This window comes from Channa argus, chromosome 15 (genome assembly GCF_033026475.1).
Source record: "Channa argus isolate prfri chromosome 15, Channa argus male v1.0, whole genome shotgun sequence".
NCBI lineage: Eukaryota > Metazoa > Chordata > Actinopteri > Anabantiformes > Channidae > Channa > Channa argus.
In genome coordinates this window covers 21,553,014-21,569,877 of record NC_090211.1, presented here as the reverse complement: position 1 = coordinate 21,569,877, position 16,864 = coordinate 21,553,014, and the positions used below count along the sequence as shown (strand labels likewise).

General features: G+C 40.9%; 1 long non-coding RNA gene across 2 annotated transcripts; it reads left to right on the top strand.

Moving 5' to 3' along the window:
• Positions 1-7,445: 7,445 nt before the first annotated feature.
• On the top strand, positions 7,446-16,482 carry LOC137100459 (uncharacterized). Of its 2 annotated transcripts, none has more exons than XR_010910909.1 (5): positions 7,446-7,649; positions 8,024-8,140; positions 12,102-12,275; positions 12,369-12,485; positions 14,175-16,482. It is a non-coding gene; the product is annotated as an uncharacterized lncRNA (long non-coding RNA). The 2 variants fall into 2 exon arrangements; XR_010910910.1 differs by having other exon boundaries at positions 7,446-7,664.
• The last annotated feature ends 382 nt before the right edge of the window (positions 16,483-16,864 follow it).

The window sequence follows — 16,864 nt, the reverse complement described above, 5'->3', positions numbered from 1 at the left end:
AGATGTGCCACAGGAGAAGAGGAAGCAAAGAGACATTTTAAAGAAAAGCTTAAACATTTTTAATATTGTAAGTTGACCTGATCATGTTGTCAATTCTCACTGAAACAAACTTATTGCAGACAGTGCTGCATATTCTCTTTTATCACAGATAATAAAAAAGATAGATCCTTTAAGTGTAGGTCTATGAATATCTGAATATGAATATGAATATATCTCATCATTAACTCCATTACTAACCATTTCAATCAATATTTAGTTCAATGATGTTCTTTACTGTTCACAGATCAGGGTTCAATGAGCATAAGTCATAAGCATAAGACCTACATATAAATTACAATAGTTTTATATGCAATTGATAAAAAATTTAAAAATTGTATTTTATATTTGGATTTTTTTTGTTTATGGCGTGATGTGGATAAATTAAAATGAGACATCTCTGCTGTTCATGGTCAAATTGACCCGTTTTAAAGTTAAGAATTTAAAATAATACTTAAAAGTATTTTTTCACTTTGAAACTTTCCTGCTTGGCTTTTTTAGTGTAATCAACATAAAATAAAAATGCTTCAGTTCACATATTTCTAACCCTCGTACATGTTCATGTTACAAAGATACTGTTCGGGTCAATTTGACCCAGCGACAAAATACAAGCTAAAAACAGTCAGAAAAATCAAATACTATTTGTTTCTTTGCAACGATGAGACATAATACACCGCTGTCTCACACTCACACACACTCTTGACTTCATCTTTGAAGTGTGAGAATGCAGGTGTTGACTTTTGACAGGAACCTTCTCAGTTCTCGTAGACAAACTCCACCCACATTGAGTGGTCACTCAGATGTGTATTTGGGGACAAAGACCACTGAATTTGACCATTTTTTGATGTGAATGGCTTCAAAGAAGAGGTCAAGAAAATGTGTGTGTGTGTATGTGTGTGAGACGGGGGTGTATTATGTCTCGTAGTTGCTCTAACACTTGCATCTCGTGAAATGTGAACTTTTCTGATAGGACTTTGCTTTGATGTTTTTTTCCTTGATTTAGATTTTTGCTGCCTTGTACCTCACTTGTAAGTCGCTTTGGATAAAAGCATCTGCTAAATAACTAAATGTATTATTTTTAGATTGCTAAACTTTAAAATGGGTCAATTTGACCCTGAACATAACAGGAGGGTTAATCTTCCCCAGCATCAGCCTGATAGGGAGCAGAACACCACTGACAAAGCTGCAAACAGATGAATCCTCACACATCCAAGACTGTTCAGAGACCTTGATTTTGTGAATGTGTTTATAAGGAGTTAACCAATTTCCTGTGGGGTCAAATGTGGCATCATTTGTTTCACATTTGTCCTGCAGCTGCTCTAAATGTCAGCTTTCAACAAAGAGACAGAGATAAGGCTGCACTGATACTCACCCACTGATCAGACCCTGCAAACAAAAGCTTTTCAGCTCTGTCTATATGATCATGGTAAAGTTAAACTTGCATTGGGAGGCAACACTCCTCCCAAAGCACCAACCTCACAGTTAACATGATACCAACATCTTTAGGAATAAAACCCAAACTAACTACATATGCTACATGTCACTAATCACTAAAAAATACATTCATCATTAAAAAAAAAAAAAGGTTCATAGACTTCAGAACCCAATAAGGTGCTTGAGAAATTCTCAGTTTGAATTAAATTTATTAAAGAGTGTTATTGTTGGCAAAGCAGGATGATGAGGAGGAGGAGGATGATGATGATGATGATGATGATGATGTTGCCCTCCGAATCGCTGGATGGCGCTAAACTAATGCATGTTACGCCACCAGATCTCCGGTTTGGATGAATAACTTGGGTGCTGGCTCTGCTATTCGGGTTTAAGAGCACTGAAATACAGTAATTAAGACTTAAGAAAACGTGTCTTGTATCATACACATGAGGGCAGGCAGAGTTCAAGTTACATCAGAGGAAAAGTCTGAAAGTAAAATCTTTGATTTTAATGCAACTGTATTATATCATAGCACTGTGTCACCCTCATCACACCACAATATGTCTTTTTGTTATAGCAGACAGGATAAATTGCTCCCCTGTCTGGTTTCTAGGCACAATGAGGAGATACAGTGTTTGTCTTCAATTAGTGTGTGGCCATTGCATAATTAGTACCACCAGTACTCACGGCTGTCTTGTTTTCAGGTTGATACTTTGGGGCATGACTTAGTTTTGCTAGTGCAGGCCACATGCTGCAAGGCATGTGTGAGTGTGAGTACGTGGACAGCACTAGCAGAATTACAATGCCGTGTTGTAAACCTTTGCTATTTTACATGTAGTTATCGTGATTCCAAAACACAACAAGCCATTTAATCATGTCCTCAACATATTGTTCACACAGACACATGTGACTGCTGCTTCTCACACAATATTAAAGGAGAAGGTTCTGCTTTTTAATTTCCTTTTAAAGATAAGATTTAAATCCTGTGAGTTCAGGGTCACCACAGCGGATCATTGTCCGCATGTTGATTTGGCGGTTTTTACACCGAAAGCCCTTCCTGACACAACCATCCCCAATTTCTACTGGGCTTGGACCAGCACTGCACAGGTGGGGATGGGAAAGGGCTGTTAGAGGTTCAGTCTCTTGCCCAGAGACTCTTTGACATATAGCTGTGACCAGGGATCGAACCACTGACCCTGTGGTCCGTGGATGACTACAGCCTACAGCCGCCCCAAGATTTAAAGACGTGTGCCAGCCCATTATTACTTTATTTAATCATTCATAATAAGAAGTAACAGGTATCCCCATTACTAGTTCCATTTCATACCTCTGTGCTGCTAAGCTAATTGGTTTTTGATTTCTGTTTTGGATGAATTTTGGTGTTAACGGCTGAGAACAGTCAGCCGATCAGGAGGTGGAGGTCTCAGACACAGCAGGTGAGAAGAACAGCAGCAAAGTGACCAGATTCAAAGCAAAGAGTAGGAGGAATGGAGATGGGGAGACAAGTCAGGAGTGTGGTTGTACTGCCCTCTATTGGTAACTCCGGGGAGGAGCCAGGCAGGATGACGGGGTTGGTGGAGAGGGCAAGCTGCTGAGGAGGACTGGAGGAGACGGACGGTGGCCTGGAGGAAGGGATCGACTGAGGAGAGAGGAAGCTTAGAGGCAGGAGTGAGGGACACACTCATCCGTACTTGGTGGGGAAAAATCCACCATCCAAAAACTTGGACTTCCAGGTCCAAGTCCACAATACCTATCCAGGTCCGATCAGTACAGTAAAGTTCCAGAATCCTTATCCTTAAGACAGTTTCCATCAGAGAGTTGCGTATCCAAGAGCTCAATAAACAGACATCAAACTAGAGAAGCAGACTGGAAAGTTCTCAGAGCTGCGTTAAAACAGGCAGCGGCACAGGTGAAAACAATCAAGGCTGATGAGGTGACCAAAAACAACGCCACAACAGGAAGTGGAGTAGAGGGACTACAAAATAAACGTCAGGAAACAGGAAGTGGAGATTTTGATAGTTTTGATCCTTCCTCCTCTTCACACTGTTCACGTGGAGACCTCGTCTTAACCTTTTTTCAGTGTAAGTGATGGTGGTCAACTCTACCGTCCTTTAACCGTTACAGCAAGTCCAGACTTAGTGTATCGCTGCATTACATCAAAGTGACCACAAGGTGGCAGCATTGTATTGTAATAGCTAACAGGCAGCAACGCATGGATCTAATCCATTAAAACTAGATGAGTCCCCAGTATTTCTTTTTCATTTTTGTCGTCTTTGACTGATGTTTGATAGAAAGTACAAGCTCTTTAATGGAACTATTTAAACATTATAAAACAATAACATGGACATTTTTGAAGGAAATTAAGATATTTGGGTTTGAGTGTGTGATGGAAAATCAAGTATTATTAAATGATGACTACATTTAATCCTTAGCATTTTACCTAGTTATAACAGCAATAGTATTCAGTGTACTTTTGAAGACTGTTTAAAAGATTGTATGTTGTTTGTCTTATAAAACTTTGTCTCATCTATATGTTTTGTGTTGAAGTGTTTGCAGAACTGCTCCAAGGTCAGTTACTGTCTAACAGCAGACCATCCCACACTGAGTCACTCCATGCTCACAGGTGCTTATCAAAGTGCTGGAAAGGGAAAAGGTTTCCATAAAAGAAGAAAAAGGCCGGGGGCAGTGTCCTGAGGGTGGACAATGTTCTGCTCAGCAACAGATGCATGACCTGCTTAGGTTTTTGGCCAAATGATTGGGTTCATTCATTTAGTGCAAAGGACTGATGGAAAAGACTCACAGTCTCTTCCCACTGTCTTGTTATTGTTATTGTTACTGTTGGTTGCTGTTGGTGAGTGGAGAGACGGGTGGGGGCTCTAGTCACACACTGTTGTAGTGATGACTAAACTCAACCAACTGGGCCCTATGTTTCTCACAATAATAGAAACGCATGATATATTTACAGACTAAGAAAAGGACTGTAGAATTGGACAAGGAAAAGGAAAACATGAGAACAGCTCTGCAGACAACACACAGTGAAATGCATCAGTGGGTGAAAGATGTGGAAGAGTGAGCTGCATAAAGTAAGATGTTTGAAGAAGCTGCACATTTTGCTGCACGTCAACTGTTTCTTGATATTTTACTATAAAGGGAATGTTGTTAATTGCCTTTGCAATGTTTGCATTAAATTAACGTTGATTTTTACCTGCAACATGTGCCTAGTTCAAACCTTTTTAATTTGTTTTTTGGCTTTTATTTTATAACTTCCTGTAAAACTGAAGTATATTATTTTGAAAGGACATCCAACAAATAAAAACACGAAGACAGTAAAAAACATTTAAACGTCTGTGTTGATTAAGTTGCTAATTTGTCTTAATGTTAGCTTAACGTAAACCTGCTATCCGGCATATTTACGGTCTAATATGGTTTTGTCTGTGTTTACTTTGTATAGCTCTTACGTTGGTTTGATAAAAAGGATAAGGAAAACTAGAATGGGCATTTCCTACAGAAAATGAGTGTGATTACTGAAAGCCAGCCGCTGCAGCTGCTGCAGCCATCGCCGAATCTGCAGCTCTGAACATTTTAGAAGCGACACCACTCGAACAAAACAATAAAAATCATTTGCAGTTCGCCCAGCGGAGCAATAGAAGCAACTGTCAGGATCTTGTTGTGCTTCCTGTCCCTGGACTTTTATTTTGTGGCCCCTTCTCCTTACTTCCTGTCCCTGGTTCTGTTCACCCAGCTTTACCCTCGTTGTCCCTCATTGTTTGCACCTGTTCCACCCTCTATTTAAGTTCAGTCTTCCCTTCACTCCCCTGCCAGATCCTCGTCATTGTTAATGTGGTCTCTGCCATCGTGGTTATTATCCTCACCAACCCCACCAAGTTTTCTCCGCTTGTTTTCTCCTGGTATTTTCATGTTTAGGTTTGCTTGTGTGCTCTTCAGTTTGCCAGTGCTTTATGTTGAGTTTGTTTGTGACTGCCTCCCTTAGTCCTTGTGTGTATGTGCTCCCCCAACTCTGTTACTTTGGTATTGTTCCCTTCCAGTGTGTTTTTAAGTTGTGCTCCGTTTTACTTTAACCATTATTACGTGTTAGCCTTTGTTCAGTAGTTTGTTCTTTGATATTTCTTAGTCTCCTTAGCCTTACCCTTGTGTTTACCCGCTTTAGTGGCTTAACGTTTATCTGTGCCTTATTTTATCAGTAGCCTCTGTTAGTTCTTTCTCTAACTTGTCCCCTGAGCCTTAGCTGTGTTTATTTCTGGTAATTCGGTTCCCCTCTTGTTTTCAAGTTAACTCCTTTCGTGTGCTGGTCCTGTTCATCATTTACATCTCTTTCAATAAAAGCCCCTTATTTTGCAAACCCTCGCTCTGTCTCTTCTCTTGGGTCCATCCCTTAACCAAGACCGTGACAGCAACACTGTAACATGTGAAGCATTTCATCACGGGGCAGCTGTCCACCAAGGTTCATCACGTTAGCTTGTGTAGTTTTTGAGATATTGAACTATTTAGAAGTGACAGCACATGAAACAATGAAGTAGTTTTCAATTGCTATTCACCAACTGTCCAGCAGATGGCAGCCTGTCCAAAGGAATCAACTGTTGCCATCTTCCCCTCTCAACACTAATGAAGTTCTGATATAAGATGACAAAAATGAAAGTACCCACCATGGCGCCCCCCAGTGGAGAAACGACATGTAATTTGTTCAGGACAGTGTCCTGCACATATGTGTAAAGTTAGTCATTGCATCAGCTTAAATTGTTGCACTGGAGCAACAAGGCCACCAAAAGGAGCAAAGCAGGCTTGTTCTCCAGTTCCAGTAATCAACAGGTCAGTGTTGATGAGTTGATCTGGAGTGATAGAGATACGAATCCCTGCAAACTGTTGCTAAGGAGGAGAAAGTTGGGAGACACACACATTTCTGCTCCCCTGGATCCTGCCTGCTGATCTATTATCAATTGTAATAAGAAATTCTCAGCCCAGGAGCCCGTGATGACTGAAACTGCCATTGTTATTCCCTTTCAGCACTACAGAAAGCATCAGTGCTCCATTATTAAAAATACACAGATGAATGAATAAACCGTCATAATGCTGAGGTTTCCCTCTATATCTTGAATACACATTTCCTGGTTTCCTGAACAGATTACTACTTTCAACTCATGGCTGCTAGTTTAACATTTATTGTCATCTTCTGAGCACAGATTTTTTTTCTGATGTTCATTGAAATTATAAATGGGAAATCACGTTTCATTGTAATGCATACTGATACTGTCATTTAAAACAGCAATAACAATAATGTAGGATAATACAATAATAACCACTGTAAAATGTTTTTTTGACTCATTGTGTGGGAATAAAAAAGCAATGCTGCCATCTAAAGGCTGAAATGTGTAACAGATTTCACACTAAACTGCAATGGAAAATATTTTCCCAAAAATGCCCTCCATCAAAAATTAAACATATTTGATGGTTAATATATTCCATCAAAATTGTACCGAGTCTAGTTGACGTAGTAGTAGTATTCCTGTAGTAGTATTAGTAGTCGTCTTAGTATTAGGTTTGAATTTTAGAAGAGGACACATATTTTAATCACAACAGAATTTCTCAGTTCCTCGTTTAAATACAAACCCAGTCTGCTCGTATAAAGAGGAAATGGGGACAGAGATAGCGCATGTAAAATCACGTCTATGTTTGTACTAAACGTGCGTTGATTACGTGCGTTCAGAGTGTTGCAATACGTCCACTGCACATCCAGGAAGAACTTTTTCAAAGTAAAAGACCGGAAGTAGTAGCGCAGGAAGATCTGCAAACGTTATTAGTTCTTGAACGTTAAACCAGAATGTTGTCAAACCGTATAAATATATTATAAAGACAAATGCATATTACAAAAATGGTTTATAGTTGATACAAAAAGGAAGCAGAATTGTTAATTAATTTTACCATAGTGTCATATTCAGCAGCAAACGGAAGTACACCACAAAAGAGGAAATGAAAAAAAAAATTACATTGGCGGGCGGTATAAGATGTCGCGCTCTTTTCCGAACTCAGACACCTGCGAAATGGCCGGGAGGGGTTTTCATGCGAGTGGGTTGAACACTCTGAGACCAAATCCACGCCGGTTTCGACCGGCTGTCGGAACGAGAACGAGAACGAGAACATTCTGGCAGTGACAACATAGTTGAGCGGTAACGTCACTTAACGTTAGTTGATAATATTTACGAAGCTAAATCCCTTTAAAAGTGTAGCGAGGATAACGCTTGTACAGTAAAACAACCTTACGTTAACTTTGACTTATCATTGTGCAGTTAGGCTTTTTTTGCTTTATCAACTAACAGTCAGTTGTCGAGTATGTGTCACTTTTTATTAGCTTCATTTTATTAGTTTCTTTACTGGTTTCTGCAGGCGCTGCAGACATCTTGTTCAATACTCGAGTGTTTATATTTTTAATTTTTTGCATAATTGCCTCTTATAAAATTCTATATACATTTCAGCACAAAGTACTAATCATAACTATTTTTCTAACTCTTATATCTAACTATCTGTTTTGTTTTTGTTACAGGCCTCCACGTTTCAGCGACAGGTATCCTCTGTACCTCCAGAAAGAGCTTTGTAAAGAGCACAAAATTCAGTAATTCCATAATGTACAGAGGGTAATGGAAACCATTCCTGACCTGCAGTACGTGTTTTATAGGCTAATGCTATATATATATATATATGTGTGTGTGTGTGTGTGTGTGTATATATATCTTCTTCTTTTCTTCTTTTCCTTTCGGCTGCTCCCTTTCAGGTGTCGCCACAGCGAATCATGTGCCTCCATCTAACTCTGTCCTCTGCATCCTCTTCACTCACACCAACTAACTTCATGTCCTCCCTCACTACATCCATAAATCTCCTCTTTGCTCTTCCTCTAGACCTCCTGCCTGGCAGCTCCAACCTCAGCATCCTTCTACCAATATATTCACAGTTTCTCCTCTGAACATGTCCAAACCACCTCAATCTGGCCTCTCTGACTTTATCTCCAAACATCTAACATGAGCTGTCCCTCTGATGTACTCATTCCTGATCCTGTCCATCCTCGTCACTCCCAAAGAGAACCTCAACATCTTAAGCTCTGCTACCTCCAGCTCTGCCTCCTGTCTTTTCTTCAGTGCCACTGTCTCTAAGCCGAACAACATCGCTGGTCTCACCACTGTCTTGAGCACCATCCTTTCATTCTCGCTGATACTCTTTTATCACACAACACACCTGACACTTTTCTCCAACCGTTCCAACCTGCCTGCACTCGCCTCTTCACCTCTTTTCCACACTCACCGTTGCTCTGAACCGTTGACCCTAAATACTTAAAGTCCTGCACCTTCTTCACCTCTGCTCCCGGTAACCTCACCGTTCCACCTGGGTCCCTCTCATTCACACACATGTATTCTGTCTTGCTGCGGCTAAGCTTCATTCCTCTGTTTTCCAGAGCAGACCTCCACCTCTCTAGATTTTCCTCCACCTGCTCCCTGCTCTCACTACAAATAACAATGTCATCTGCAAACATCATAGTCCAGGGAGATTCTTGTCTAACCTCATCTGTCAGTCTGTCCATCACCAGAGCAAACAAGAAGGGGCTCAAAGCTGATCCTTGATGCAGACCCACCTCCACCTTGAACTCCTCTGTCACACCTACAGCACCTCACCACTGTCTTACAGCTCTCATACATGTCCTGCACCACTCTAACATACTTCTCTGCCACTCCAGACGTCCTCATACAATACCACAGCTCCTCTCTCGGCACCCTGTCATACGCTTTTTCTAAATCTACGAAGACACAATGCAACTCCCTATGACCCTCTCTGTACTTCTCCATCAGCGTCCTCAAAGCAAATACTGCATCTGTTGGACTCTTTCTAGGCATGAAACCATATTTCTGCTCACAAATACTCACCTCTGCCCTTAGCCGAGCTTCCACTACTCTTTCCCACAACTTCATTGTGTGACTCATCAGCTTTATTCCTCTGTAGTTTCCACAGCTCTGCGCATCTCCCTTGTTCTTAAAAATTGGTACCAGTACACTTCTCCTCCAGTCCTCAGCATCCTCTCACTCTCCAAGATCTTGTTAAACAAACTAGTCAAAAACTCTACTGCCACCTCTCCTAGACACTTCCATACCTCCACAGGCTTGTCATCAGGACCAACTGCCTTTCCACTCTTCATCCTCTTCAATGTCCTTCTCACTTCACTCTTACTAATCTTTGCTACTTCCTGCTCCACAACAGTCACCTCTTCTACTCTTCGTTCCCTTTCATTTTCCTCGTTCATCAACTCTTCAAAGTTCTCCTTCCATCTTCCCATCACACTCCTGGCACCTGTCAATACATTTCCATCCTTATCTTTAATCACACTAACCTGCTGCACATCCTTCCCATCTCTGCCTCTTTGTCTGGCCAACCTGTACAAATCCACCTCTCCCTCTTTAGTGTCCAACCTAACATACAAGTCCTCATATGCTCTTTGTTTGGCCTTTGCCACCTCTATCTTCACCTTACGCTGTATCTCCCTGTACTCCTGTCTACTCTCTTCAGTCCTCTCAGTGTCCCACTTCTTCTTAGCTAACCTCTTTCTCTGTATACACTCCTGAACTTCCTCGTTCCACCACCAAGTCTCCTTGTCCGCTTTCCTCTTTCCAGATGACACACCGAGTACTTTCCTACCTGTCTCCCTGATCAAATTAGCTGTAGTAGTCCAGTCATCTGGAAGCACCTCCAAACCACCCAGAGTCTGTCTCAGCTCCTCCCTGAAAACTAAACGACATTCTTCCTTTTTCAACTTCCACCACTTCGTCCTCTGCTCTGCCTTAGTCCTCCTTATCTTCCTCACCACCAGCATCATTTTATACACCACCATCCTGTGTTGTCTGGCTACACTCTCACCTACCAATACTTTACAGTCACTGATCTCTTTGAGATTACAGCATTTACACAAGATGTCATCCACCTGAGTGCTTCTACCTCCGCTCTTGTACGTCACCCTATGTTCCTGCCTCTTCTGAAAGAAAGTGTTTACTACAGCCATTTCCATCCTCTTTGCAAAGTCAACCACCATTTGTCCTTCTGTGTTCCTGTCCTGAACACCAAACCTGCCCATAACAGTCTCATCACCTCTGTTCCCTTCACCTACATGCCCATTGAAATCTGCACCAATGACAACTCTCTCACCTCTGGGGATGCTCTGCATCACTTCATCTAACTCACTCCAGAATTTCTCCTTCTCTTCTAACTCACATCCTACCTGTGGGGCATAACCACTCACAACATTGAACATCACCCCTTCAACTTCCAGCTTCAGACTCATCAACCTGTCTGATACTCACCTCTAGAACATTCCTCACAAACTCCTCTTTCAATATAACTCCTACTCCATTTCTCTTCCTATCTGACCCATGGTAAAACAACTTGAACCCTGCTCCTAAGCTTCTAGCCTTGCTACCTTTCCACTTGGTCTCCTGGACACACAGTATGTCCACCTTCCTACTCTGCATCGTGTCAACCAACTCTCTATCCTTCCCTGTCATAGTACCAACATTCAAAGTCCCTACTGTCAGTCCTACATTCTTAGCTTTCCTCTTCTCTCTCTGCCTACGAACACACCTTCCTCCTCTTCTTCTTCGTCTTCGACCAACAGTAGTCCAATTTCCAGGTCAACAATTTGTAGGTCAACAGCACCGGTGGCGGTCGTTGTTAACCCGGGCCCCGACCGATCCGGTATGGAAGTCTTTGTCACGATTCGCATGTTTGATTTGGCATGTGTTTTACGTCGGATGCCCTTCCTGCCACAACCCTCTGCATTTATCCAGACTTGGGACTGGCACAAGAAGACACTGGCTTGTGCCCCCTTGCGGTTGCATTGTGTGTGTGTGTGTGTGTGTGTGTGTGTGTGTGTGTATATATATATATATATATATATATATATATATATATATATATATATATATATATATATATATATATTAGTTGCCTTTCAGCACTACAGAAAGCATCAGTGCTCCATGACTTTGAAATATTAAGATGAATGAATAAACCGTCGTAATGCTGAGGTTTCCTCTATATCTTGAATACACCTTTCCTGGTTTCCTGGACCAGATTACTTTTATGTAGTGTATGGTGGGACTCCTGTATGTCCTCACCCTGGGCGGGTAATAACAATGTCTTCCTTTCGGGATCTGCCCGGCATTCTTACATGACCAACATGCTTTTGGATCTGCTCTATGCATATGATGTATTATGATGGATGAAGTATTACTTATTGATTGCTCTGCCAGTATATCAGTGCGCAAAGGAAGCAAACCTGTAAATTGCGTAATATACTTTAAATGTAATTTCTTGCCTACATTATTCTTCAGTCCTGCTTGTTGCTGATAGGATGTCTGATGCAATTAATGCATTCTCCTGGTTGTTTTCCTCAATCCATTGTGCTGATCCTCTGTCTGGTGTTAAAAAGGGAAAATAATATGAGCATAGAGTCTATTGGAAATGTCTTCAAAGCTAACAACATTAAAGACATTGGGTTAGTTTTAACAAGGTATGTGATGTTAAGTCTTTGATTGAGACGAACTGCCGTCGCCCTTTATTCAACATCTTATTTGTTTTGATACAAGAATGCGTCGGAAATCCAGTCGACAAGTCGTTTAGTGTGTGCTACTTCCAGACTGCCAGAGACTAGAAATCCGTCATAGCTGGTGGAAACGGTGTTTGCCAGTCCTAAGGTGGGGCTCCATCTTAAGTGTCTCCCGGCCTTCAGTTAAATCCATACAACTTCCTTTCACAAGTTTGTAAGTGCAATTCTTTGTTCAAACATGTGGTTAAAAATAATCTAGTTTTAAATCAAATTTTATTTTGTGAATGCCACGTCCTGTCATTTACAGAATGGAAACACTGAGACGGAGTCTAGAGTGGGCGAGAGGTAGGATTCTCGACGATGCAGCATTAGAAGATATAATTCAGAATGTGGATGAATATATCCAGGAGATCAGAACAACCAGGTATTTAGCACAGACTAGTGCAAACTGATGACAAATTAAACCTTTAGAAAGAACAGAACCTTCCTCTCAGTTACTAATTACTTAAAAAAGTAAATTACATTGTGTTTGCCTTATGTTGCATTTTATTCTTTTTCTTGGTGTTTATTGTGTTGTGACAATATGGATAATTTTGAATGGAATTGTCTATCAACGCTGTAGTGTCACGGTATTTATGAGATTAAGCTAATCTTTATTGTTTTTACAATTGGTTTAAATAAACGTATTCGTTCATACAAGGTAATTGGGAATTAAAATATACAAAATAGAGATTTTTTCAGCACAAACTCAACACCGGCCTTCGCTGATGTGGACTGGAGCTTGTGGCCCACCACTGTATGGTATCACTCGACATCAGCTCTCGTTTCTCTTTACATGCAGTTTTAAGGCGTCATGGCTCAAATATTGGGTGTGACTCTGTTCACCATCAAATGACGTGTAAGTCTCTGTTGATGATACACAGGGATTACAGTCTGTTTGGGTGCAGTTGTGTTGTCATATCTAACTTTCGTATAAAAAAAAATTAAATATATTTGAAGTGTCATCTGCAGTGAGCCCCACAACTCTCAAAGAGATTGTAAAGTGTGGTGTTCTATATGTGGTGGTTAAATCACTCAATAAAAGGAGGAGGCAGATGGAGACGGATAACTTTCTTTCACAGTTCGGACTTCCACTTTATTAATCTCACGCTCTCGCTTCACTTCCCCTAACATCGACACCTGACAAGCCAAAAACCCAATCAGGAACCAGAACAACCTAAACTCAAGCAAATGCAATTAAGGCACAGAGAAGCAGATTCAGTCCACCAATACAAACTCAAACATGGCAAACAAAATTGGAATTATTATTATGATATATAATAACTAAAAATAAGATAAAATTAGATCCTTACACTTTAACTCAAATACACATTACATTAGTTCTTAACAGAACCTTACAAGATTATATTCTGTTGTTTTGGGGGGAAAGATGTGTATAATTCCTAAGAATTTTCAGATACTTCGGGCCATCTGCTGCATTTGCAGACATGACGGATTCAGAGCTTAACAATCTAATCAGGGATATTGTGGCAGGAAATGATCAGCTTGGAGGGGAATGTGTCCGTGCTCGAATACGGGCAGATGGTATTTGAGTACAAAGGAGAGTAAGGAAAAGTTTCCGACGGATCAACCCACATGGCGACTTCCGTCCGTGCAATGTCCTACAGGTTTGAGAGGAGATGCTACAAGGTTCCTGGACCAAATTCATCATAGCACATCGACGGAAATCCTAAACTCATCAGATATCTTAATCTGCATAGTTGTTTTACACACTTACAGAATCAATTGTATGTATGACATAGGTAAACAATAGTCACAGCTGAATTGTTTTTATGCAGAATTCTTCTTCTCTCTTTTCAAAATATTATCATTCCACTCTCTTTTCTTTGCATGCAGCTGTAATTCTGTTTAGAAAGTTAGAATAAAAACAAGGTTAGTTGGATACATGGTGGAGAAATCTGCATTTTCCAGGAGAATTTAAACTGTGAACACCAGGTTTGTATAATCTAACCAATTCAGAGGCAGTATTTTTATATGCCATTTAACAAAGTAGGTGAATGACCCAATTGTAACCGATTCAAGTGACTGTTATTTTATGTATTTTTTATTTCAGGTGCAGAATAGTTATCCGTGGTAGTATTGATCGATACAGCTGGCTTGTGGTGTTTCTGAGTGCCTCCAACAACCGTAGTGCCATGGTATTGGAAGGATTCTTGACAGCAGCGACCAGGGTTGGAATCCCTGTTGCAGTGATAATTGTATAAATTATGGTTATTAATGAATGTCTAACGTGGCTCAAGACACAGTGCCTTCCGAGGAGCAAGTGTTCACAACCAGAGGATAGAGAGACTCTGGGGTGACCTGTGGCGTGGTAAATGTGTACTTTAACCTCTTCCATCTTTTAGAGGCTGAGGAATTGCTCAGTGTGGACAATGACTTGCACCTTTGGGCCCTGCACTATACGTGTACTTATGGGCCCTTAACCAGGATTTGAAAAAGTTTGCAGAGCAGTGGAACCACCATGGTCTGAGGACTGTGAGACACCAGTCACCTTTGCAACAACCATCAACAGCAGTCCAAGAACTGATTTCATCTAGACAATCAGTGGTTGACAGACAGATGGCCAGCACACAGGACATGGGAACTGACAGAAACACTGCTGCGGATGCAAGGGATGGCGGTTTTTCAGAAACGGATCAAAGTGATGCTGCAGCAGTGGTTCCTGATGTTGACTGGCATGAAGAAGTTGAAGTACCACAAACCCACTTCAACATCTCGCAGTTCACTTTGGCCTTCGTGGACGCCCCAGAGGACATCTAGGTGTTCGTCAAGCTGTTAAGTCCTACATTGAATAGAGAAGAAGAATAGAAGATAATGTGAATTGCATGTTTTATTTAAAATTTAATCTTAATTAAGAGGGATCACACACCTAAACTGAAAGAGTAAGTCAGTTAGGCAGTGCTGAACTGAGGTGCCTGGATGATTCCAGACACCATCCACTCCTTAAATTCCTCATAGGTTTGAGGTGTTGTGGGGATCCCTAGAATGACATTCCATGTGTTGGCAGTCGGCAAGTTGCATCCCTCAGACAGAAAGTCCAAGGTTGGTCTCTCTTCAAAACCTAGTAGTGGCACCTCTTCCACCCAAAGTTAAACACCAACACTTGGTTCAATGTGACCAAGGGGCAAAGTTGGCCTGTTAAATTATAAGCACATAATGGATATAAATTAAATACATAAAGTATGTGCATAACAACATATCTAGTTCATATCTACCTAGCTACTGAAAGTAGTTATTGTCTTTTTAAAATTATGGTTTGATACACTCAATATCAAGCAACCAGTCTCTAAAGAACCCATAGGCTTTAGCCTGAGTCCTCCTCAGGTTGGTCCCAGATTGTGCAAAGGACGGTTGGAAGAGCTTAGATATTTTTGCTGCAATAAGGGGGTTGAGGTTTTTGGTGAAGACACTCCTGAACAGATGAGGGTGTTTCTTCACTTCATCCAAAAGTCCCAGACAGCTGAGGCCTTGGAGGAATCTGTATACATTTGTTTAAAGCAGTCAGTGTGGAGCAATGGTTAGTCAGTGGCACAGCTGTAATAAGTCTTACAATATGCTCTTCATAACTTACTGTTTTAAGGCAGCTTCTAACCTCCCTTCAAGGTAAAATTTGGCAGCCAACGCAACCACCACATCTCGCCCGGCCAAATCACGTATGTTCACATTGAGCGCACCCAGCACTGCCAGATATTCATTTGCACCATCAGTAGCAGTTCTGGCTTCCTCAATGTTGGATCTATACAGTGTAGTCAAATTCATAATTACATGAGAGTTGTGGATATTTTTTTTATTTCAGCATTTGACGTTCATTTGTTGTCTCACAGAATTACAGCATTTCTATTTTTTAAAATAAAAGTCAGGAAACAGGAAGTGGAGATTTTGCTAGTTTTAATCCTTCCTCCTCTTCACACGTTCACGTGGAGACCTCGTCTTAACATTTTTTCAGTGTAAGTGATGGTGGTCAACTCTACCGTCCTTTAACCGTTACAGTAAGTCCAGACTTGGTGCATCGCTGCATTACATCAAAGTGACCACAAGGTGGCAGCATTGCATTGTAATAGCTAACAGGCAGCAACGCATGGATCTAATCCATTAAAACTTGATGAGTCCCCAGTATTTCTTTTTCATTTTTGTCATCTTTGACTGATGTTTGATAGAAAGTACAATGCCCAGCTCTTTAAAGGAACTATTTAAACATTATAAAACAATAACATGGACATTTTTGAAGGAAATTAAGATATTTGGGTTTGAGTGTGTGATGGAAAATCAAGTATTATTAAATGATGACTACATTTAATCCTTAGCATTTTACCTAGTTATAACAGCAATAGTAGTCAGTGTACTTTTGAAGACTGTTTAAAAGATTGTATGTTGTTTGTCTCATAAAACTTTGTCTCATCTATATGTTTTGTGTTGAAGTGTTTGCAGAACTGCTCCAAGGTCAGTTATTGTCTAACAGCAGACCATCCCACACTGAGTCACTCCATGCTCACAGGTGCTTATCAAAGTGCTGGAAAGGGAAAATGTTTCCATAAAAGAAGAAAAAGGCCGGGGGCAGTGTCCTGAGGGTGGACAATGTTCTGCTCAGCAACAGATGCATAACCTGCTTAGGTTTTTGGCCAAATGATTGGGTTCATTCATTTAGTGCAAAGGACTGATGGAAAAGACTCACAGTCTCTTCCCACTGTCTTGTTATACTGCCTCATATTCATTTTGCAAGGTGCCCCTTACTGGTTTTAATGG